Below are 26,780 nucleotides of genomic sequence, written 5' to 3'. Positions count from 1 at the left end.
AGGCATCCAGCTAGTGAGTGATGGCACAGGGAAGTGTATATTTTTGATGTACACTGTCCCTGATCACAAAATGGGGAGCGATTTTGGTCCATTACAACCTTCAAAGTTGTGGGAAGTATCCTGTAAACGCAACCAGGTCATATGCAAACATATCAGCAATTTCTCAAGTCTTTTCCAGAACCCTTAGAATTTCCAAAGCAACTAAAATTGTTGTCTATTACTTATATTCTGTGGGCTATGGGTAACAATTCAATTTTGAATTCCATTTCAGTGGGCAACAATTCCATTTTTGTTGTAATGTCTGATAAACAAATGAAACAAGGGTCTCAAAAGGAAAACTTTTCACCAATCATCAAGTTACTTATATTTATAATTCTCAAAATATATGTTGCTTAGAAGAACTTGCATACTCTCCAAGTGCTGTTCTGAGCTATGATGTGTTTTTCAGATCTGGGTTTGTTGTTTTGTTGTGGTTTGGATTTTCTTGCTGTTGATGTTTTGGTTTTGGCTTTGTTTTGTTGGATTTTTATTGTTGTTGTTGGTAGTTTGAGTTTTTTTTAATCCTTGCTGGTTTTTGTGTGTATATGCATGTGCACATAAATTGGGAAACATCATATTTCTCTTATTCTTAATTGATCTGTCTGGGTTTCATAGACTAAGACTGGGGTTGTTGTTGAGGAATGATGTTTCTCTATTTTTATGAGTGCCATGTAGTTTGAAGTGTTGTTATAGATTGTTGCTTTTAAAAACCCATTCCAGAACTGAATTTTAAATTACTTTCCCACAACTATAATTTCTATTGCTGAAGTCCACAAGGAGGGCTTTGAATTTCCAGTGAACCACCGAGAGAATCACACTGATCTTGCTAGATACTTTGGAGACAAATCATTCCCTCAAAAGCACTCATATGCACATAATTGGACCACGTCAAACCGGCCCACAGCATCCAGTTACCAGTTTTGCCCTGTGCTTTCTATCTGATAACAAGAGAGCCAGCAGCCAGTAACTGCAATGAGTAAAAATCCCTGAACAACCTCAAGGCTCTGATGATTTACTAAAACCTTTAACAACACAGGTTATGCTTCCGTATATTTTTCCTATCACTGCTGCAACTGTGATTTATATAAGGAGTGCCTGTGCCCACTTTGGAAATACAGTCTTATGTTGTGCAATCACTTCCGAGCTGTTCTGCACGCTGTGTACTTTGATGAATAATACTTCACACAGAGACATTCCCAGCAAGCACACAATTCGGGAGGGAGAGGAAAAAGCCAACCCTGTCTACTACTAAAATTGTTTCTGTTGGCTGGTGAAGGTAACCACCAGTTTGTGTGTAGTGGCCTTTTTTCACTGCACACTTCAGAAGGGCCTTGGTGGCTGTAGGCTACTGTGCTCTTGCACTTTCCTAAACCCACAACAAAAGAATACATTGCTGGCACCCACATCTATAATACTAAAGGTCCTATTTTCCATGCCGGTTTAAAATAACCCTTGGGATAACATGAGTGTATTTAAAGTCCCTGCAGTGTGCTTAACTGAAAGAAGTTGGTGATGTGATTGACAATCTCTACTAATAGGTTTAACCTATGCCAAAGTTTCTGTTTGAACAGGCAGAATGCCTGCACTAAACTGACAGCTTGAAGGCCATGGAAAAGTTTGATTAACTTCCTACAGATACTTGATCACTGGCCATGGAGGCTAAGCCTCCACATACTTTGTAGAGGATCTTTGTAGAAACTTTGTTTTTTCTTTTATTATCTTTGGAGGCTCCTTTTACATATAAAACCTGAATAAAATAGTCCCAGCAAAGGTGCCACCTAACTCCTGTAATCTCCACATTTGTCTAATCTTCAAAAAAACCTCGATAGTATTACCTTTTGTAATGACTCTTCATTTGAAGATGCCACTTATGTCTTCAACAGTTTTGCACTCTTATTTTATGAATTAGTTGAATTAGTCTATTCATTAGTCTTATTTTAGTTGAATTAGTCTATTCCCTAAAACATTAAGATTTATGGTTCACTGCTTTCTTGTTACCATCTCCAAATTAGCAGTGGTGGCTGATGATAGTAATATCATCAACATAATGTGGCATGTTGTTGTTATTGAAAAGAATTAATCTTTTGTTGTGATTTTTACCTTTTAGGTGAAATCTGAATCTCAGACCAAGCATGAAAAATCTTTTAATTTTCCTAGGCCTTGGGGGTTCTTTCATAGTGATTGTCATAAGCAGGTGATTAGATATTAAGCTATCACTATGGAACTATGTATAAGAAACAAGAGAGATTTCCTAGTGGGGTGCTAAATCAAATACAACAGCAGATGCTACTGTGTGTGGTATTTAAGGCTGGTCAGGAAAAAAGAATTCTACTTTGGCAAATCATATAAAGATTTCTGGACGAGGTTTTGTCCCACACTGGACAAAAGTGTGTCTCAGATCTTTCAAAGTTGGTGTAATGGGAACATAAACCTGGACTTTCTATATCCCTGAACTGTAAGACCCAGACTGTAAAATCAGCCTCCTAAAATACTAGGTTGATGCTGTCTCATCTTATCTGAGAACTGACTGGCCTGTAGGTTCTCCTGGGAGGAGAGCTGTCACTATACTCCAGTATTAGTCAGAGCTGGTGAGAGAAATCTCCTACTTCAATTTTTCTGAGAAGCCAATTGGGAAGGGATTTAGTCCTTGATTTTTCTGCATTCTAAATAAGTGTTCTCATGTCATCTTTGTCTCCCATCAAAATCCTGAACAGTAGTCTTGGTTTAACTACTGGTAAAAATTGTCTTTTCAATGATGGCAGCAAAGAATTAACACAATGAAAGGCAGCAAAAAGTGTGTTTCCACCACGATGGATGGAAATGTGGATACATACTATTAATATGCCTCTTCCACCATATCAAGGACATCTTAGCCTCTTTTCTCTGTTCCTCCCCCTTGGCTTTCCCCATCCTTACAATTTGCAAGCTTCCACTGAAACAGCAGCTTCCTGAAAACCAGTGTGATTTTTGTGTGGGTGACAAAGTTGCTGCTGTAACTACAAGGTACATTAAACAATTTTTTAAATTCTTGACTCTAAACACACTATTGGACAAAGTAGAGTAATTTAGAGTTATTTATTTCTGTCAGTACCAATTTTTCCGTGTTATCTTCTTTTAAGAAATACCCTCTTGACATATATAATACTGGATAAATGTCTTTCATTAATCAGAAATTTGTTTTGAGGCATTCAAGAGATGAGAAAACTACTGCAATGATATTAAATGCCATTATATAATACGAGTCTAAAAAACTAGTAAAGAAAAATACGTCATTATTTAGTTACGAGAGGGAATAATCCAGTGAATTTGCTGTGTAATAGTTACAGATCATGTGTCTATTTTATTTTTATATCTCATGAGATACAAAAATGGATCAACTATTTGCGCTAAATTATTTAATTTTCTCTAAATATAAGAATATGTAAAAAGCTTCCAATTCCTGACTTGTGAACTACGAAGAAGCTACAAGATAAATACTTTCTCTAAAGGACCTTGGATTAAGCACTTCTCAGTCTAAATATTCTTTGGCTCTTTGCCATTCACTGGCTTCATCAATCATTTGCACTTATATAGCACTTTGCATACACTATTAAAATTATGTCTTGCCTCATTCCTGTGTGAAAGGTAAATATCATGCCGTGTTTATTAGAAAATGTGGATAGATTCATGTAGATACTAGAGAGAACACAGTTAACCAGTAAGTTTTCCTATATATATTTGTGCTTTTCCCTCATTTTGTATTTTTTGCAGAGAACAGGACTGTCATGTCATTTATTTAACAGATGTGTTTATCTCTCCAGATTGAACCTGTTCTAAATTTGTAGCAATGTATATAGCTGTACAGTCACAGCATGATGTGACTAGCAATTTATGTTGCTATAATCCATTTGAAATTACAAAGCCATGACGGGCTGTGTTCCTCAGTTTCTTCCTGGGATACAGTTAGCATTCCTGCAGTAACCTTCTAAAGTACCCTAACCACTCAAGGGTATTAAAGGAATGATATTGCCCATTGAAAAAGGAAACATGGGTGTTAGCACAGGGTTCCTGGGTTGGAACACGTTACTTGCAATTTATACACAATTGTCAGAATTGCCCACTGATAAGTTATTTAAATTATATAACAGTCTTTGTAAGATATGCATTGAGAGACTGGGAGAGAGCATGCTGTAAACATGTGTATGTGTATATATATGGTGGAACATCTGCTGTACATTCAGGTTTACGTTTTTCTTCGTATACATTAGAAGACATTTTTACTCACAGATTGCATTCTGGAATCAGTATGTCACAAATAGCAAGACTTAGCTTTTTGAAGTTTATTCTTAAAACTTTATAAGAATTGATGAAGAAATATTCTTCCCCCTGCCACAGAAGTGCTATTTTCTGGGCCATGTTGAAAGTGGTGTGAGAGAGGCAGCAAAAGAAAAGGATGGGAACACACAATGTGGTTGCACTTGGTCTTCATCCCTGCATCCTATGCTGATCCCTGCCAAGACACTGGAGTAGGCTTTTCCCTCCTGTCCTCCAACCCCTTGTTCAGCCCTTGTTCCCTCCAGGCCTGCTGCTCCAGGTAGGTCCTGGTGCTTCCAATGAAAAAAGAGAGGAAGCTTAGCCTAAGTAGCAGGGGGATGTGTCAGTTACTTTGAGGCACAGGTTAAACAAAGGCTTTACTTCCCAGTTTTTACTTGGCAGCAACTTTCTCCCCTTGAGAAAGCTGAAGAGACTCAGCCAAGACCACTCATCTTCTGCAAGTTATGATTTTTTCTATTGCTCTGGATTTCTCTCATATTCCAACCATGTTTGCTGGACTACCTCTATTACCAAGAATTTAAAAGCATAAGTGCTCTGAATGAGGAAATAAGACAAGAGAAAACATCTGATGCCAGACCAAAATACTGTTTTTACAGTTGTGACTGCTGTGTTTGACCTGCTAAATTGAATGCTAAAATGGGGCCAGGTAGGTCAGAAGTCCTGTCTTGCATTTCTGGCTTCTGATTTAGAAGAAATAGTAGCAACCCTCTCAGTCAAATTCACAATAACAATGCCATTAAGTAGAGGATCAAGACCTCTTTTCTTTAGCCTGCCAGCAATTTGTCTTGGAATAAGTGGTAATTACTAGCCAGGATTTGAAAAGTATTGCTTATGATTTTCCCCCCTTTGGCATTGAAAGTTTTTTCCGTCTTCTCCCCAGCAAGCTAAGTCTTTGAGTAATATATACTTATATTATTTGTATTAGTATAAATTTAGTAGCACTACTATCTGCCTATGGCAGATTTTTTGATGTACGACAGTGTAGATAAGTTATCTCAATTGCTATCTACAACATAATTAATTCTCAGACAGGATTGAAAGACAGGTCTATTTGGACCTAGCATCATTTAAGCTGAGTGCTATGATTGAGTTTTAGTGCTTGATTTATATAAAAATGTTATGAAATGATCATTAATTTCACTAAGAAAAAGAGATCTCTTTTCATGAGGAAAACCAAGATGTCTTATTTTCAAGTGCAGCATTTTATTTTTCAGTTCTGCCTGCAAGGTCAAAAGTAGTTGATCATAGAGCTCTAACAGTGAGTATTCTGGTCTTCCTGTAGAATCTGATATTTTTGCATATTTTTTGCAATATAATAAACTCCATGCTTTCAGCCATTAAGCCCTCTTCCACATTCCCAGCTGCAAAGAAGATATTTATGATACAGGCATCATTCTTCATGGGCTACACATAAACTGTTGGAAAAGCTTTTTTAATTTTCCTTTTAGTGTTTAATTTTTGAGTGAGCCACCCAACCCACAGTGACCTTACAGAATAGACAATAGAAATTCCACTCTATTTATTTCCTGGGAGTTCCTTTCTCTTGTTCAAACACAAGACTAGGAAACATATAAAGAAGTAAAATATGACCTTCATGGGTTTTTTTTCTTTCGACAGCATTTAAAAAAGAATATCCCTTCCACAATTTTGCAGCACTTCAGGGAAAATTTTGATCTCTTTGGGAAGGAAACAATGCCAGTGAAGTTGTGTCATCTGTGCTACAAAGGATGGGTACATGAGACAGGCCTGAGGTAAACCCAGACAAGAGGAAACTGCAAGCTAAGCAATACACCTAACTGCTCCGTGAGAAAGGAGCTACTTTCCCAGTTCTTATGGGGGTAATGACAATTGGCATCTACCAATCAATTATTTCATATCTCAAACAGGTAGGTTTCTTGAGATGAAGCTGCAAAAAAAAAAAAAGGGGACATTTTCCTCAGGTGTGAAGCACATGAAAGAGAGTCTTGTGGAAGGGTGCAAGTGCAGCTGTGGTGGCAGGGAAGTCTCTCTTCACCCAGTATTACTGCAGTAAGGGCAGAAAATATAAAGCCACAAACTTCATGAGCTGCCTTCCTGATTGAACCAGCAAAACCTGTTTTATTCCAGGTGCGAGAATCTGTGGTTAAATACAGTGCCAATTACCCCATGAGTAATTATGTTACATATGAGAAAAAAATGGTATCAAAATTGATTTTGCATCTATTTAGTGTATAGATCGTACACACTATGAAAGTCAAAGAGCAAGTACAAGGAGGGGATGGTTCTAGAAGTGAATGCAGAAAGGCAGGAGAACTTGACTCTATGTGAGGATCAGTTACTCTGCCGGAAATCCAATGAAATATGCTTTTATCTTTGATAAGGTCTTTTATAGCTTCTCCTTGCATGTATTTCTGACAATATTTTTTATATATTCTCTCTGGCACACTACTTTCATTAGTTTCCTCTCGGTTTATTGACATGTGTAACATGCACCACCGCTTTGTCATGTATTAACCACAGAACCACAATGGACTTACAGCTGTTTAGTCCATAAACATAAATTTGGATAAATTTGGATAAACTTGACTCAGCTGGATGTGGATGAGCTAGGAGTGAAGTTATTTTGAATAGGTGTGCTACAATACATTTGTTCTTAAAACTGACTCTTAAGTAAAAGGAATAATATTCTCCAAACACATGATTAGAGCTTGAGGGCTACATTTGAAAAGATGAGGGGGGGAAATTCCATGAATAAATTTTATAATTGGCAACAGGATTTTAGTATTTATCTCCCCAACATCATTTAAATAATTCACTAATTGCATCAAAAGTGTAAAGAGTAAGTTTTCAAAATTATCCTTTCCTCTGCTTTCAGATTTGGATTGATTTTAGATTGTGGGTCATGTGTAGTATTCTCCAAATTCAGATAGAAAACTATCATACATTTCTTCTATTTCATGACAATTGATAACTTTTAAATGGTTATGTAGCTTTGGAGCAGATCTGTTCCAAAATAAAAGAATCTGCTTAATTCCCATGATATCACTTAGGGGCTGATCTTGAAATCACATTTGCACAGATGGACTCCTGTATCCAGACCGAGCCCGCATATGCCAAAGAGGCTCCAGACAATGAAGGCATTGGCTCATGGAAATCCAATTGCAAGATCAAGACCCTAATTCCCTTTAGTTTTGTCTCGTCCTAATGAGAGCTGTCAATTACTTATAGTAATTAGGTGGGCAATGGATGTTAATAGGACGAGATTTTAAATATGCTACTTCAAAATTATATGAATAAATCATACAAATTTCTATGCCTGTCTTTTACAATATGTCCTCCTCTGAATCTATTTCATTTTCTTTATATCTGTTAAAAAAAGGCACATAATACAGAGGCATCGCAGTTGACTTTGACGAACTTTAAAGGTGAGGTGAAACTTTTCAATATGTCACAAAAGAGAAATTTTAGCAAACAATGAAATAGTTTGATTTGAAAATAAAGTTATGGATTTACTAGTAGGGATGCTTCACTTTGTTATTTCTTTTTTTATGTTAGTACTCACAAAATACAAGTTTCTACAATAAATGGCCTTTAATTTGTACATCAGAGGGAATGAGATTGCAATGCTTATTTTGGTTATAAAGACATGGCTCACCCCTATATTCTTTATGTTTAAAGTTGGTGTCATTTATTAACATCAGTAGAAATCTGATGGGATATCTTTCATTTCCTCATAAGAAGGATATCATGCAAACAGTTGTCAGTAAAATGTAGATTTTAATCCATTTTCCTGAATTTAATGCAACCTTATGCAAATGAAACATTATAATATGCATAGTTAGTATGCTAGGCACTGGATGTCTACTGTGGAGAAAACAAGCTTAAGTTAAGCAGATATGCCTTCACACTGCAGAATGCTCAGTTGCCAGATCGGGTCACTGCTGGAAAATTACAGGTTCCAGTATTTTAAATAGAGTCTTTGCAGAGAGCACCATTAAATAACTGCACAGATCTGTTCATTTCTCCGAGCAGAGGCAATAATTGGTAACTCTTGTCATTCCCCACAAACACAGTGTTCCTCCAAGAATAGCCCAGTGTGATTAGCTCTCAGTAGATCGGCTGTTCCTTCACCAACTCTCTGGAGTGGCTTCTCCTCTGCGCGCATTTGCAGATAAAGCCGCTGTAGCGGAGCACAGCTGATGAGTCATCTCGCTGAGTTCTGTACATCTGTTCCAAAACAGTTCATTGTTTTCTTGAAAAAAGAACAAACTTCTATTTTTAAGAAAGTCTGGGTGCACAACATTGTTATTAAGGGAAAGCTCAGGCAGACATCTTATAATCTTAGCCTGTGACATGACGAGCACTGCTGCTGCAGCCCAACAGTAATACTTAGCCTAAAAATGCTTTTTTTTGACATTGTTTTTCTATCTGTTGGCTTTTCTCCTTCCTATCTAAATGCAGAATTCAAACTGTGTTTTCCTTCCTAAATCACATTTTATTTCTAGGGATTAAGGGTGATTCGAAAGCAGTTGAAAGCCGAATGCAGCTGGAGTGCTCATCTAGTTTATGTACAATAAGGACTCTTAGCACTTTTGCCCATTCCTGGTCTTTTGAAATGCAATATTTCAGCAGGCTCTTTAGTTTACACTTCTTCAAATAACCATAGATACACACATCTAAAAGATCAAGAATTGAAGCTTTCGTTTAAAAATAGACCATGGGTATTTCTGCACTATTGAGGAGTCACAAAGGATGATAAAAATGTATACTTGAGCTAAATCATGTGCTGTGTCTTAAAATTATTAATTAGAATTGATTAATTTAGATATGGCTACTGGTTACATTAATTTAGACATGGCTGCTCACTACTGTACTATAACACAATACTTAAACTTGAAGCTCTGTTGGCCAGAACGTAAATGTTTCCAGCTTGTTTAATGTTGACTTAGCAATCATCAGAAGGACTTTACTGCTTATAAATGATATAATTGGTTTGAATATTTGTTTAACTCTTAAGACACTAATGTCAACTTTGTGATTGCTAACTCAGTAGTTGGTTAGAATCAAAATCTGGGAATTGAGGAAATAAAGCTCATCAGTCAGAAAAACTGGAGTGTAATTGATTCTGCCTTTGAGCTGGGAAATAGACTTCTTGACTTCCAAAAGTTCTTTGTGCTGCTCTGCAAAGATCAGACTCTCAAATGTTAAACCTTAACACTTTTGCAAGCAGTAGGATTTTAATTTTCACAGTGAATGTATTATGAATTTATGAGGTTTTTAGGACACTAACTGGGGCAAACTATCTTGGTGAAATGATATAAGTGAGCATGCAGACAGAAGTGTTGGTAGCTAACAGCATTCTTTGGAATAGTTAAAAAGCCCACAACTGTAGATGGTTTTCTACAAGAACAAAGTGAAAGGGAAATAATAATGGTGGAAAATAGAACTGGTCTGAAGAGTTGAATGAATGTCAATATCTAAACAGGGCCTACAAAAAAGCGGGAGAGTGACTTTTTGCAAGGGTTAGTAGTGATAGGACAAGGGCTAACAGCTTTAAACTGAAAGAGGGTAAGTTTTTAGAAATTAGGAAAACAGTCTTTACTGTGATAGATTGCAGATTGCCCAGGAAAGCTGTGGATGCCCCATCCTGGGGAATGTTCCAGGCCAGGCTGGATGGGGCTTTGTGCAACCTGTTTTAGGGGAAGGTGTCCCTGCCCATGACAGGGTGTTAAAAGCAGGTGATTATTAAGGTCCCTTCCAGTCCAAATTATTGTATGATTCTATGTTTGCATCTCTTGAAGGGAGATGTTAATTTTTTGCAACACAGTGTCATAGCCATAGTGAGGAGGGAACCTTCCTCTTTGAAACTTAAAGAAGAAAATAATATTATGTTTGCAATATTGCAAGAATCAGAATATTTATCTTGAAAATGTCCCTTGGGCTTTCAGTTATGCCTTAGGTCTAGGTCTGCTGCATTTAGACACTAGTAATGCAAGAGTCCGTAAGATTTCACAGAAAGAATGGTGAACATCATCTGCGTCTTCATATTCAGTTTCATTCAAGGCAAGGATGTAATAAAATCCCATAAACGGAACAATTACCAAGTAAAAGCCAACCTTTAAAAATCCACTGTCCATACAGGGAGGCCATTGAGTGTTCTTACAGTGTTCTTACAGCTGGAAAACAACATGCTTAATTTTATTCCTGGATGAATGTCCTTGTGTTGACATTGTCCTTTACCTTAAATAGCTGTCCATCTTGATACAGTTATGCATCGTAGCCATGGCCCCGTCCCATATTTGCTTCATTCAGATAGAGAGCTCAAGGTTTTTAACCTTATTTTTTTAATTTTTCTTCTCATAGAATTAATCTTCCTTTTCCTTCTGAAATCAGAACATGCTAGTCCAGTTGGTATCTTTGCAAGACCTCTCACACAGCATTCAGTGAATTCCCAGGTTCCTTGTATACTGAAAATGGTAAATGTGGTGTTCATGTTGCTGCTGTTGAAAGTGAGAATGCAGAGTTGTTTGTTTCAGAAAATATCTCCAGGTTTTGTTTTTGCATTATAAGACCTTCAGCAGTTAGGTAATGTTTTGAGATGTAATACCTTCGTCAGCTTGGCACTCCCACAACTTTGTACAGATGAGGGAAACAGACTGAAATTAAAGTAAAAAATGAGATGATATTTGCACCTTTCTGTCAGTAAATGGGTCTTGAACCTTGGAATTTTTCCCGTTCTTGGATTGTCTGTCATCCTTCACAGTCTAGACTTAGTAACTTTGTACTCTGCAGAGTTTATATTGCTAATCTCTGTAATCCTAGGGAAAAACACACGTTGACAGGTAGAAAAACTATTAAGCCCAGTTGGCCAAGTATCCATTTATTTCATTATAGTTTCAAAGGAAAACAAGCATTACCTCGTAATGCTCTGTGTGCAGCTGCATGTATGTGGCACACACTCATATCAAAGCTGTGTGTGCACTTGTTTTTCACACCTACAGAACAACTTTTGCATTAGTTTCCTAATTCCAACCAAATTTGACAAAAGAGTAAAGTTTACAGATTATGAACGTCCTGTAGGATTTTGGGTAAGTAGGTAGGAGGCTTAAAGGTGGGTATCAATTCCCTTCCAACTATGGAAAAAACTGCTCTGTGAATTCAGCCTTTATGAGACAACCAAAGACACCATGCTCTGGAGAAATACTTTATGAATGCTCAGCCTTGGAAAAGTTCCAGTAATAGATTATATCTTAGATTCTGATGTTCATAAGAAAACTAGTTTCCTTTGTCTTGGAGCTCAGGGACCCACTGTGTAAACTGTGTTAGAATTAAGCAAAATTGCATGTCTTAAGCATTTGACTTAAGTACTCCGCTCTCACTTCATCTAGATATGTCTCTCTTGAGTTCTTTGAAACTCTTGCTATTTGTTAGTCTGAGTGATCAATCACAATGTATCTAATGCTTATACAAAATCACAGCTTCCACATCTGGCTGCTTGCCTTTGCACCTGATGATTTCTCTGGAGAAACTGTATAAATTAAAGACAGAAAATAAAGGGTATTGTAGAAGTAAAGGCATCACAAATATAGTTAAAATACTTATAGTTCAGAGGAGAAAAATGTACAGTCTTTACTCTTGGGGTTTAGCTGAGGATTTATTCAAGGAGCCAGAAGAGAGCTGACAATAGCGTAAAAGGAACAGTAAAAAAAAAAGAATCACAATTGTACAGTATGAACAGAGAAGTAAAAATGAATAAAACTCTCAGTCAAACTTGAGAGGTTTTGTAGCTCAGGAGAATGCTGCGGCCATATCCATTCCCCCAGGCTTGGTCATTAGCAAGCTTTTTACTTGTGAAAACTGTGTAAGATTGTATTGTGGCTATGGTAACGTGCAAGGCACAGAGCAAGGGAAGGAAGGCTTTAGATCAGCTAGAAAGCACACAGGGTGCTCTCTGTGCTAGTGATTTTTTACAAATATCTGAACTGTCATTACTGAAAACTTTCTGCTGTCAGAGAATTTCTGTATCTCTGACTTCTCTGACCATTTTTTGTGCTTTTCTTAGAGAAAGGAAAGAGAGATCAAATAAACAAACAGCTCCATCTATGAAATTTTATTTGCACTGATGTTAATTGGGCAGGGATTTGGGGGTTTTGCTCACCGGTTGTAACTCTTGCTGTCTCAGGTGGCTTTTCTTTTCTTATTTTTCTTATTAAGCTCTTTTTTTACTGGAACCTAGACATTGGGAATGTTGAACTGCCTGTTAGGGCTGAGTTGTATAAAATGCATCAAGAACTGACCTTTTAATGCTTCCTGTGGAATTAAAAGCTATTGTAGAAGAATATTTATAATTTTTTTTCTAGAGCATGTACCCATCCTGTGGAAGTCTTCCTCTGCAAACACACTATACCTGTAAAATCTCTCTCTCTTCCACCTCTCTATGGCCCCTCTCCCATATGTATATATGTATTTTTGCTAAACTCTTCATCAAATGTAGAAGCATCCTGGAATCAGAAAATGAAAAACAAGGAACGTGGTAGACATTTTGACAGACAATTGTTTATTTATTTAGAGATAAATTATCCTTTTATTACCTTCCCAAGAATGCTTCTTGGTCCCAAAAGGAGACTGGAACTGAATATCACTCATAGTCACTTGCCTGATTTATTTTTTGTTGTTGAATAAGGAATGATTTTCTATGGTGCCAGTGAAATACCTTCAGCAGGAATTGTACTCCCAGTTGCAGGAATGTAGCAGGGAGACAAATTCCCTATTTTGCATGGTCTTGTCCTTGTCTGAAGAAGAAAGCCATCTATTTCTGTAAGGCAGTGTCAAGTCTAAAAATAGACAGGACTAGGAAGCAAAAGAAAGCTTTGCTTCCTGCATTCATACATCAGTGAACCTGTGCATGGCCCATATTTGTTTATTTAATAGTCTTACCTTTACATGATTTGTTTCTGTTCTTTTATCTGCAATAATGCTATTTTTATTTTATTAATTAAATCAGCAGATGTCAGTTTAAGATGACAGAAAACTGGCTTTTTAAAAAGTTGTTCTTCCCCCTCTCAGTTTTGAAGAACTGAGTTTTGTCTTCAAAACTCAGCCTTCCCTGTCATATTCAGGATAACACTATTGTGTCCTTTGTCTGAGATTCTGATAAGCATTTGTTCCTGCTTGAACACAAAGACAGAACACTTCTACAGCCCCAGTGGTATTCTGGTATCTATTTTTTGTGCTGTCTTTGATTTTCATGTGAATCTGAGCTTGTGATGAGCTATGTGCCTTCTCACAGCCTGTGCTCAACCCATGGGAATACGATATTGGACACTAGTGTGATTCCAAGACTCAGTAACTTGAATATATTTCTGTTGCTGCTTCAATCCCATTTGTCCAATCAGTACCAGTAATGTGTAAATTGTGAAAAATTGTTAAAAAATTGTTAAAGTGGTACTGACTATCAACATGATTTTTGTGCTCAAACCTCAACTTTTATAAATATTCCTGGGTATATTAGATGGACGCTATTATTTATTGGATAGTTTATTGGATACTGTTTGCATAGATACAGAGGTTTACAAATCCTTTCTACCAGAGGAGTTGCTGACAAGGAAGGTTGAGCTTTTTGAGAGATAAAAATGTCGGGATTTTTTCAGCTTCCAACTGGAGAAGGTCTGTTTGCACACAGGATTCATTCCAGAGAGGTCTGCACAAACAACAGCCCTGTTTGGAAATCTGTCAATGCACAGGCATTTATAGAAATGCCTGGTTTCCCTTACAGTCTGTGACTGGAGTGGAACAGAGTAACTAATCCATCAATTCAGTTTGAGCTTTGACGTTGGGCACCATTATCAGGCTCCACGGAAAATATATCTTCAGCTATGGGAAAGAAATGAATAATCTCAATGCCTTCTAGGATTTGGAAAGTGTAGTATAAATCTGAGGTTTGAACAAAGTATTTTTGATTTTCTCATCAGAAAGCTGAGCTGTGAGAGAAGCAGGACTTCTCAGATCTACCAAATCCTGTTGTTATGGCTGAATATGCATATATGTGCATGCACATGTACACAGAGCTTGTAGGCAGTAGATACCTTAAGCTTTTGTAAATCAAGACTTCTGAACTATCACCTAGATGTGGCCTTGTGTTTTGCTGGGCGTTTGACAATGGGGAGAAAAAATCTGACATATTGTATTAGAAGCTTGTCGCAAAGTTAGTTTTAATTATTTCTTTTAAAAAATATTGCTTCACAAAGCAGTCTTTCTTTAGTACGTAAAATTTTATGGGGTAAAATATTCTTACTCTAAGACTAACTGTCAAAGACACCTTGAGAATTTTGTTATTGAAAGTGCATAAAATTTATGCTTATATAACTCAGTAATTGCAAGTACCTGAATGACCTGGAAGACTGTGCCTCATTTTAGGAAGAAATTTAACCTCCAGATTGTCCAACTTGCCCCAGATTCCCAGATTTAAAGAGTTCCAATGCCTTAGAGCTTGCACGTTGATTATAACTGTGATTTATTTTTACTTGTTTGACAATTCATGCAGGGATGAGTAAAAGAAGGCATTTGTCCTTGAGATGTCCTATTCTGCCCCAGATCAGGTTGCTTCAAATGCCACATCTGCTCACTCCTCTCCCAGCAGCAGCTCCTGCCCCAGACTCCTGAGGTCTCCCTTGCTCCCTGTCCTGGCTTCCCTTCAGATCCCCCCTCATCTCCCCAGCAAGGGCTGCAGGTGCCAGTGAATGGTGAGGAGAGAGGTTTGCTTCTCGTTTGGAGCAAACTCTCCGTCACTGGAGGGAGGGGTTTGCATCCAGGATATCAGAGCTGCATATTTCTCCAGGAGACAAGGCTTACCTTCCATCAAACTCTTTCCATATTCCCATATGACTCCTAAAATGTTGATAGTGGGCAGCCTTTTAAGTGTTAGGAGTTTTGGAAAATATTATATTAATATTTGCTAGTTGAAATAAGGAGTTATTTGTGTTGGATATTTCCCTTTTCGCAAGGCTTGGGAAAGGTTTTGAATTGGCAGTCTTCTACTAATGCCATCTGCACAGCTTGATTTGTCAACTCAAATAATGTGGGGAGTGAAGGGACGATAGTAAGAGTGAGGCAGTGGATGTGGTGATCCTGGAAGCCAAAAGCAGAGAAGGCATGTCTCCTCCCAGGAAGCATATCCTTGCAGAGGGCAGGTCCAAGGAGATTCCTGTCCTGCCTTTGTTGCTGTGCTGTGCACTCACAGCCTGCTTTAACACCAGTGAGTCACAATGCTTCATTAAAGTCAACAAGATTTGCAACAGTTTTCTTTTTTTTTTTTTAAGATGTGCGTAAACCCAACAACAACGTTAGTGCTGATGTTGAGACTGAAATAGTCTTGCAACAATCACACATGGATTAACTATACTTAGCTCTGCAGGAACATTTAGATCTTTAGATACCTGAGAATAAATCTGTTGTAGCTTTTATTTTGATTCCAGAAAGATCTTGGAATGAATAGGAAGCTTTTTCTTATTTCTGCATAGTAGAGAATAATTGATTTTTCTGTGGGTGATAATTGAAAGGGTGTTAGCCATAGTCTTATAGGTTACAGACCAAAATTAATATCTTAGAGAAAATCAAGCTGATGTTCCATGTTAATTCCTTTCTACTTTAAAGTGTATATTTAATAGCATATGATGTTCCCTAACATTAGCAGGTACATGTTTTGATTCTGTTTATTCAGATTTATGGTTAAACATATCCATTTACACATACTGCTTTAAACACAGCAGGATGGAAGCACTATTCATTTTATCCATCTTAAGTTTTTTGCATTTATTTTCATCTTTTCCCACTGTGCTAAGATCCTCAGAAACGTTAACATTTTTGATGCTGTAATATAAATTAATCACCTCAACATCATGTTTTAAGTCAGTATTTCTCTCCCCCATCTCCACAGTACTTTGACTTCATCCCCACCCTATTAGCTTAACTCACACCCCCAGCATTGCACAGATTTTATCAGTGGGGTTTAAATACAGTACTGTTATTGAGGGGTTAAGCAGGTAGGATGATTGCACTAATAAAAATTGATAAGTAGTCAGGTTATCCTTCCTAATTTATTGCCATGGCAACAGACAGCACATGTGGCTTGTTGCTGAAGAACAGAATGCTAATAATCAAATGTGTCTTACCCAAATGAATATATAACACAGCTTACTAATACAGTGCCTTGACATTGTATACATTACTGAACAACAGCATGCATTAATTCTGCATCTAAGCTCCTTGATGCATATGCTCTGGAGAACAGGAAAAATGAAAAAGCGTGTCTGCTACATCAAAGCTGTTCATTAAAGTAATGTATTTTAAATAGTGTATATAGTGAAAGATACAATTCTCCAACACTTATCTTGTTTATTTCAGTATGTGGTTGGTATACTAGGAAAATGAAGTAATGCATAGTCATTGTGAGATGGCATAAAAATAACCAACACAGCATAGGAGTTCAATTAAGCAATAATCTCAGGGAAAAAATGGTCATTACTAGCAGTTAATGGTTGGTTTGTTAGTTAATGGCCCAAGGCAAAGCTGAAAGCAGTTAAGCCTCTAACAAACTGGTTGTGAATTATGGTAACAATGGTTTTGCTGGGGATTTTTCCCCCATTATCATAGTTTATGACAGAAATAATGTATTTTTAAAGACAGTTGTTTTTGCGCAGGATGTTAACTGGAAATGTGGTGCTTCAAGGAAATAAAAAATTTTCTACCCAAAAGGGACAAAACCACAAACTTTAGATACATATGTTCTATGTATTTTATACATGTATATCCTATATGTATTTCATATTAAATATAAGAACTATGCTGTACATACATGTAATATCTTAGGGATTATGTATGACTGTAATTGACAATTTGGAAATTTCTGTATTATTGAAAATCCACAAAGTTTATCTGTGTGTACATACACATATATGCATAGGCCCATATATGTATGGACATTCTCTGTGTTTACTTTATACACACACAGAGAAACACAAAACTTTAGCCTTTTTGTCAATGTCCTCTCTATATACTTCAGTCAACTGATAAGGAGAAGAAAGATCACAAGAAAAAACTTTCAAAGTTGGCAAATCAGGTCATCCCACTCATCCTAGTGTTCTACAAACATAAAGCCTCTGGTTCACCTGAAATCATCAGTACCATCGTTGTTTCTTAACCTGAGATCTTGTACCATACTCTTTTGCGTTGCACATAATATTAGAATTAATTTCTTTACAAAGTCCTCCTTTCTCTAAAAGGTCTCAGGATTTCCTGTAACCAGAACAAGCCATGGACTCAGGAAGCTTGAAACAGTTATGCCAGGGAATATAATATTGTGTCAATTTTAACACAAAGCTTTGTTATGTTGAAATGGATATTTTGCTCATGGAAATTGTTGGGATGCGAGTGCAGTCTACCTCCAGAAAGCAAAAGGGTGATGGGGTTTTAATCAGCTTCCTGAAAGTATCTTGATAAACTGAAATGGCTGGTGAAAATTGCCAGGATGTTACAGTAAAATAGCTTTACAGTGGATCTGAGGTGAGGCAATTTCAGATAAGACAGGAAACCATAAAAGTGCCATGAACATAAAGCAAACTATATTTACAGAATGAGTACCATATATTCATTCTGAAAATTTTCATGATTACTGTATAGCATTAGATCATTTATTTAGATGCTGGTGTAGGTAGGGTGACAATTCTAGGAATGGTAAATTTAGACTAGACTGCATTCTGGTGCCAGCTATTTTTGTACTTGTAAAGTAATTTTAAGTTGGATATGAAAAAAAACAAAAGAAAGAGGACCTTCTTCCCAGAATTTCCCGAGTGAAGGTTTCCCATAAGATCCTCAAAGGATGCAATTTTATATAGGAGCTTCAAAACTACTTTTCATTTTTGAAAACTGTTCTTAAACATATATAAATATATGTAAAAAAGGTTTTTTGACAAAAGTAAATAAATGAACAATCTTCAAATTTGTGTATACATCTTCTCAGATTTGCCTTCTTCCAATATTTTTTATTTTCCAAAGGCTCTCTGCACTGTGCAATAAAATAAAAGAATGGACACACTGCATAGTCTCTTTGTAGACTAGGCTCATTTCTGAACACTGGCAATATTCTGTCCTTCCTGCTGTCCAGCAGAGTTTTCAACTAGTGCTTTAGGATACTTTTCTTCCTTTCTTATCAGGTACTTGAGACTCACCAGTGAGAGCTGCTCCTCTGAACAGGTGTTACTGGGATTGCAAAGGAAGTTGCTATTGTGTGGGATCTCTTTCAAGTCTGAAAAACAAGTAATTGAACTATGAGAGAGTGGGAGGGTGGTGGATGTGGGAGGGAAGACTCCTTTTCTTAAGCTGTTGAATACTGTTATAAATACTTGTAGCAAGGAAAGAATTCAAAGTTCCTCACAGATATCAAACAAGTTTTATAGATCAATTTCGATCTGATATACCATGAAGAAAAAGGCAGGACCACAGGGCTGAATCACCGAGCCAGGTAGGCACACTTGAAGGATCAGATCAAGAAAAGACTATTTCTAACATTTTCTGTAAGAACAAATTGCAGCACTATGTGCTCAGGTTCCATGAATCTTTACATTGGGCTCAAAATGTCAGAAACTACAGTAGTTTAACTACTTGAAAATGTTAGAAGAAATATTGCCTGCAAGCCCAGAGTCCTATTATCTTTGACAACTATCTGTACCAAAATAGCTCTTCTCCCACTAGCAGTCTAGCTCTTCATCTATTTAAAATCATTGAGGTTAGGCCTGACCCACTGATAATATTTCTATCCTTTTTTTTTTGTCCTTTTAGAAGAACATTACTAATTCTAGTATCATCACTGAACACAGGATTGGTTTTAGCATCTATGGACTAAAAGGACAGAAAATATTTAGCTGCAGTGACATGACAGATGACTCTGTCACTCTAAAAAGAGCAGTGTCTTCCTCAGTAGTGCATCCTAGGGAAGATCTCCATCCATTTTCACAGTGATTTTGATGTAGAAAATCAATAATGTGAAATGTACAGGTTGAAATGTCTTCACTTATGGTTTTCTGACATTGGACTTCCAAATCATCATAGGAAAAAATTGCAATTATAAAATGGCTGTTAGCTACCTCAGGGCTGTCTGTATCAACAGGACAGAGTGAGACTGGAATGTCTTACCAGCTATTAGGAAGTTTTATAAATCCCTGATTCACTTACCTGAAAAACCTTTCCTCAAAAATCCTTGGATGATATTGCCCTTTCTCAGAAAATGGATAGTGGATAAAAGAAATTTATATTATGAGGACTGAACTGCACCTAGTCTAATGTGAACTTTGTAGATAAGTGGACACTTAACACCACCTAAGTGACTTTTGGAGTTAGGATCTCTGGGTCAGTGCTATATTCTGTTTTTAGTGTTACTTAGACATGAAGGGCTAAATCCATGAGGGATGGAGGTATTGTATTACAAAGATGAGTACCTAAAATAGCACCCAACTCTGCAAGTTCTCCACAGTGTGGGAATGCAGAAAGTCAAATAAATAAAATGACCACTACTGAAGTCATCCAGGAGGAAATAAGAACTCGAGGCATTGAAATAAGTCCTATATCAGACTGCAGATGGAAAAGGGATCCTCCAACTGTAAATGAGTGTGTGGAACCTCCCCAATATAAGGAACGTACTGGAACAGTCAGAAGGTTTTTTTTTTTTGGTTTTTTTGGTGTTTTTTTTTTTTTTTTTTTTTTTTTGTGTAAAGCAACATATAAGGAAATCTAACACTGTTAAGAGTGTTCTTGTAAGATGTTGAAAGACCCAGGATAGTCACCTCTTTGAAACTGACTTCTTTACCTGTGAGGCTGAATGGTCATTTTATTGGTTTCATTATAATGTGAATGTTAGATGCTTGATCTCAGGGGTTAAACTATTATAAAAAAAATCTTCCACAATCCAGATGAGTACTCTAACCATTGAATTATTTACTAAGAGCAGATAGTGGGTTTCATAATTATCTTAATTCTCCTCTGAGTAAGGCTCAAAACCTCAAAAACCACAACCAGTTCTGACTTTGCTGTAAAAATGGAAGTGGAAGACATCTAGGTAACAACATCCTCAGAAACATGGATTTCAAGGATCTTTATGGACTTAGACATCTAATGTAGCCTTTTGAAAACTAAGCCCTTTTCTGTATACAGCCCCAGGGCTTTGCTGCACAAAGATAAAATAAAAAGGCAGCTCTATACCCTGGCTTGAAGCATGTGGTACTCTATGTAGTTCTATTTTTCTGTATATAAAATGATAGCTAGAGATATTTTTTTTGACAATATTCAAGCACTAATTAGATGACTTCTCATTTCAGACACACTGAGTAATTACACAAAAACCCTAAAGTCACTGAACAATGAGTGCACAGAATCACTGAAAAATCACTCCCTTAGTGTTTGCAAAGCACTTTCATGGCTAAAGATGCTGCATAAGTGTTCAGTATTATTAGTGCTATGTGTAGATTATGTTGCCTCAGTTGTTTCAGATCATGTCTAATCAGGATTTTTCAAATAATTACCCTCTGTGTCTGAAGAGGAAATTAAATCCAAAAGTCTTCTGTACATCTGAAAGTATTTTGTGTCAGAGTTTGAGAGAAGCTAGAGTCAGACATGAGGACAGGGTAGGGAGGGGGAGCTGTATTTGTCAGGAGACAGCAGCCTTAGGCAGTGAACTATTTGTTCAAACAACAGTGAGAAATAGGAGTGGAGTGTGAGAGTCATATATACAGAAAGTATCAAAATAGGGGCAAGAGACAGAAGCAGAGACAGAAACATGATTCGGTAAATGAGCAGGGATGGGTAATAGAGAGAAAGCTGAGGAAGAATAGTGGAGGATGGGAGGGAAATAGGGCCTTTCAATGGGGAGCAGGGTAGGTGCTGAGGAAAAATGAAGCAATCAGAAATCATTACAGAACTGACTGCATGACCTTAATTTTGCCCTCTTGTGCATGCACACCACAAGTCTATCTCTCATTATGTAATCTCATGCTATTTTTTCCCCAGGATGGGCCGTGTCTCGGGAGTGCCTGGGAGCTGTGCAGCGGAGGAGACAGTTGCTGTGCAGCCTGGGCTGAGGGGGACACAGCCTTGGGAGTGGGGCTGCACACAGAGCTGCTCCTCAGCTACCAAAGTCTCTCTTAAAAGAAGTAAAAAACACCTCTTAAACATAATCCTGACTGTGCCAGCAATAAGAATTTCAGACTAAAACCTGTACATTCCTTCTTAGAATACCCTTCTGGGTGCTAAAAGAGGAGCCTTGGGCTTCTTAATAGAGTAAAAAGCATTTTAATCCCAGAATGCTCTGAAATTCACAGATCAGGGAAATTCAGGGACTGGGTTTCAGTATACTCAGAGTGCAACAACATGACACCCAATGTCACACATCAGCAGAAAAGGATAGGACTGAATATTGAATAGCTATCCAGTCAGGATATATAATCTCCACACACCATACAAAGATTTTGTCAGATTTATTTTAAGTGCTTTATAAAATATAGATAAGGAGTGATTCTGGGTAGACCTTGAAGAAGTGGGGAGAGAAAGGCAATGAGACTTTTCCCTTCTCATGTAGCCCTGCTTTATATGGTGATGGTTTTTTGCCTCAAGTTTTTCATAATCATCCTCATTTCCTACTCTTAGTTCACATATCTTTCTGTCTTATTCAGATCCCTCTTTCCACATTGTAGTAGAGAACTTCTAACTTTCTTTCCATTGCCCAGGAGCATCAGGTGCATTGTTGGACTCCTAGCACAAGAGAGATGTTCTCAGTTCTTCTGGTCAAGGAAATGGAAGACCTTGACTTTTGACCAACCAGAACTGGAAAAAAAAGGCTCTGGGAGCTTCACCCCTACACTCTAGATTGCAAATTACATCGTTTGGGTGGAATTGTCAACTATTTGCCAGATCATGGCTGAAATAATAATATGAGAAAAAACATCATAGCCTTTTTGAAGGCAGCAGCAATTGCTAAAATTCAATCTTTTTAAAGCCAACTGCAAAAAAAATCTTACAGCAGGAAAATGGTGAGTATAATTACAAAATTAAATAGCAAGGAACAAATGTAAACACACTAATGAACAGGGTATAGGCATCTAGAGTCTATAGGAAAACAGAAACAGACACACTCAGTGCAGCAGTTAACAGCTAGTTTCTCCCAGAAGATGAACAAATATTATTATTGTGAATAAATATAATTTATTCACAAAAATCACAAGATTTTTGGGAGATTTTGACAGTCTCCTGCAGTATACATTTTTTCAACTAATAAAAACATTCACCTCTTGAAGATGTAGTGTGTTTAAGACTAAGCTGTAATTAATACATACATTGATTTTGTGGTAGGGATTGAATGCTTCAAAACCAAAGCTGTGCAATGGCACAGGGAAGAAGTTGTAATTTAACAAGAAAATGAAAATAGCTCTGGTAAGTATTAAATTTGGAGGCAATTCTGCCGGATAAGGGTAGATTAAAGGTGATGATTCTTAGAGAACAGCTGGCACCAGGTGGGACTTGCTGGATGAAGTTTGACATTGGAAGACTGAGACTGGCAAATAGTAGAGAAAGGAAAGCAAGTGATGGAGGCAGTCTTGAAGAACAGGAGGCCCAGGCTGGAATCTAGGAGTCAGATGACTTATCTGCTGGAAGGAATACACTAGCTGTAAAACATGCCTTTAAAATAACATTAAAGTAGCAAAACAGTATAATGAAAAGCTGTAAAATACTGATTGCAAGCACAATGTATTGCAGAAGTAACTCCTGGGAGCTCTGATGGGTGAAGAAATCCTCCAGGACCATGAGCAGGAATTCTGGGGAAATCACGCTCTTTAGGGGTGGTCACATAAGCAATTTATGTACTTCTTGTGGTTGGAACCATGTATTTATTTCACCTCTTACCATCACTTCTTTTCTTTGAGTGGAGTCCAATCTCCTGCTCAGGCAACGAGGTTATACCCATCTCTCATACACTAGAGAAAGAAATCAGAGACACCTTTCTTTACCTGTCTTTAGCAGATGGTGTGTGTGTGTCTGTCTCAGTGCTTAAATTAATCCCGTGCCAATTCTCTGATGCTATGGTCTATCTTTGTAAGGGAAATCCCTGCTCTATTATCAGCTTCTACTGGAATCATTCAGTTGTTTTCAGCAGAGAAGTAAGAGCACAGCCAGATGAGGACAATTTTAGTGGACGCTGAAAAATATGGAAGCAGCTGTTGGGGTTCTGAAGGAGAGGTGTTGCTGTGTACAGCTTTTATTCTGAAATAGAGAACAGCGGCTTTATCTGGGTTGAGGCAAAGAAAAGGGTATGTCCCTGCTGCTGTTTGAAGCTACCCCCAGTTTCTATTTGCAGGTGATACAGAGAGGGAAAGGTGGCCAAGAGACTACCTTCCTGGATATGAAGAGATCACTTGTTTTCAACTTCTGGTTTCATGAATTGATAAATCTCCTGTTATTGGTAAGACTCTATAAAAATAAAAAGAAGGAAAAAAGGAAAGACAAGAAATGGAGCCTTGTGCAAAGGTGTTCAGCAGCTCTGTTGTTTTTTCTTTGATTTTTCTTGGGCAGAATTAATCTTCTGGAATGCAAGTTAATCTTCAAAAGGTGATTTTCCTTTGGAATGCAAATTGTTATAGTGATGCTTGCCATACCACTGGGAAATATGGTAATGTTACTATGCACTGATCCAACTATTTCAATTTTCAGCATTCAAATACTCATAGACATTTTCATGACCCCCTGTGAAACAGATAAACATTGGAATTGGAGTTATACTACTAGGGACACTGAGGCAAAGTTTACAATCCATGGCCTTCCATTAACTGGTGAATGTATTCAGTTTCTACTCAAAGCTACCCCTAGACATTTAGTGAACTGCTCACAGCTGTTAAAACTTACTTTTGGGGGCATCAGTAACTACATGAAACAGATGTATGGGCATACTTACGTCATACTTATGTCATAAGCTTGTTCTGAAGATCAGATTGGTAACTATTTACACTGCTGACCACTGCATCTGCTGCATGAGCTGGTTGGCATTGATCCTCCCTATGGTCAGCAACACTCTAGAGCAACAGAGCCTTAACACTCTTCCAGCCCATCTCCAGAAACATAGACACAGAGTTAGGGATAGCTTCCTTTGTCTGCCTGAAGGTATCCTGAGGTCATCTTTTCCTAGACATAAGATTTTTTAGAGATTTTTGGGTTGACTCCACACACCCCAGAAATTTGAGAAGAACAGGGATCCCAAGTTCATGCTCAGATATATGCTTGAGCTTTCTCTTCATCAGTGAAAAGAAAGTTTTTTTAATATTGGGGCTGAGTCTTTAATTTCCTAGGTCTCTGTAACCTGCCTTTGCTACATAAATTTTGTGCCCTTTTTTCTGATGAACTTTAGGAGGGACCTGAGACCCTCCCTCCAGGGACAGGTTTTGTCTGATTTTTTTTTGTGTATGCCAAGGTTGGAAGCACTGCTGCCAGTGATAAATATCTCCATTTCAAAGTGAGAAGATGCAGGAATATCTGCTGAGATATATGTATCCATGATATGAAATTAATGCTGTGGAAGAACTGATTCACGCATCACGTTTGTGCCTGCAGTTTAAATTAGAGAATGTTTTCCACAATATTTTTTTTTGTGCAGTGTGAGAGGAAATCAGAATTTGTGGGAGAAATTTGTTACTCAGAAGAAGTCTCAATCTTTTGGCACTTAAATCTTCTCCTATATAGTTTAAAATTAACTGTTGGTTCTTTTTTGAACTAAAAACCTTTCTGACCTTAGAAACAGCAGTCTAATAATATTGCCTGTAAATGTATTTATTGAAGTAAATGTTTTGTTAAACCTATAAGTGGGAGAAAAGTTCATATTTTATTGATCTGTTGTTCACTCTGTTTTGAATTTAGTGGTTTGGTACTAACCCTTCATGCAGATATTGATTATTATTAGAACAAGGAGAAAAAGATTGTGGGAGTGGAGGGAGTTTGACAGACAGGGCTGTTTAAATTTCTTGAAATACCCATTGCGAAAATCTGAGAGGTCTTATTCAATGGAAAGACCAAGGCATATTTACTTGGAAATGCATATGATTGTGATTCATTTGAGACATTGAAATTGTGTGAATGAAAATGTATTGAAAGGGAAGACCTAATGGCAACAGAGATATAAACTGGAAGCAGAAATCCCTTTCAATCTACTGATAAATAGGCTAACTATTTAAAAATATGCTAAAATTTTATAATATTTAAAGGGAGCCAATATCTAAAAATCATTATCAACAGTTTTATTTCTGTCATATCTTAATTCTACTCTTCTGAATATCATTTAACTTGCTGAGTTTTCAGAGCTAACCCTCAGATTTTCATAATGTTCTTACAGGAGGACAGGTATTGATTTCCTTATTTATCATCTGATTTTATTAATGTGTAGAATTAGTCAACATAGAATGAATCTAGAATTCACTGCCAAAAGGTGCCACCAGGCTCAGTGAGCTTCAAAAAATGATGATGCATTAAATACCTAATGAGAACTTCTGTGATTTCACTTCTCATATGAATGATCCTATGATGACACTTCTTTACTTTAAAAGATAAAGCATGATGCCTAAGATTCAAAGTGGAAATCTGGTTTGCATTGTGAAGATATTTGTCCTACAGACACATTAATCCTCCTCTTGATTTCTCACCTTTTTCTTTGAAAGACCACAGATTAAATACTGGATTTGATATATCACCAGTGTGATAAGGAAATGAAAATTCTGGTGTTGCTATTGTATAAATGTGTATGCTCTTTTTAGGATCACAATTTGGATTATTTGTGTTGTCTTTGTTCCTGCTGGTGTTGTTTCTGACAAAATTTCATTGTGGTGTGTATTGAATCTTAAAGTTATCAGCACAATCCTGTATCCCCAAACTCAATACTCCAGATTATATTAATTTTTAGAGCTGAATAATTTGCACTGATTTTTTTACTGGTTACATTGCAGTACTTAATGAGAAATATCGGGGCCTACATATACAATGACATCAGAGAAGAATACCATGCACTACTCAGTAAGGAGATCCAGTGCTAAAACCTGAGATTTCTCATTTTTGTGGGGTCTGATTTTCCATGCCACTTAATTGGTATAGATGAGGTTTTACATGTGGGAGATCAGGCACCACATCTGAACTCAGATTAATCATACTCTGTAAAATCTTATTTGGAGAATGATAATGTGAGTATCTAAATTATGTTATGGAACATAGTGGTGCATATACAAATAATACACTTAGAAGAAAAGGTCGTTGAAAATGTAAAAGTATAAGAACCTATATTTTTCTTTTCCATTTTTTGTCTATTTTTCTTTCTTTTTCACCATATGCCATATGTGGGTATGTGCATAATAAACTGATTGCTATTATTCCTT

Source organism: Melospiza melodia, chromosome 3 (assembly GCF_035770615.1).
Source record: "Melospiza melodia melodia isolate bMelMel2 chromosome 3, bMelMel2.pri, whole genome shotgun sequence".
In the NCBI taxonomy this organism is placed as follows: Eukaryota; Metazoa; Chordata; class Aves; order Passeriformes; family Passerellidae; genus Melospiza; species Melospiza melodia.
This window is presented reverse-complemented; position numbering follows the sequence as displayed.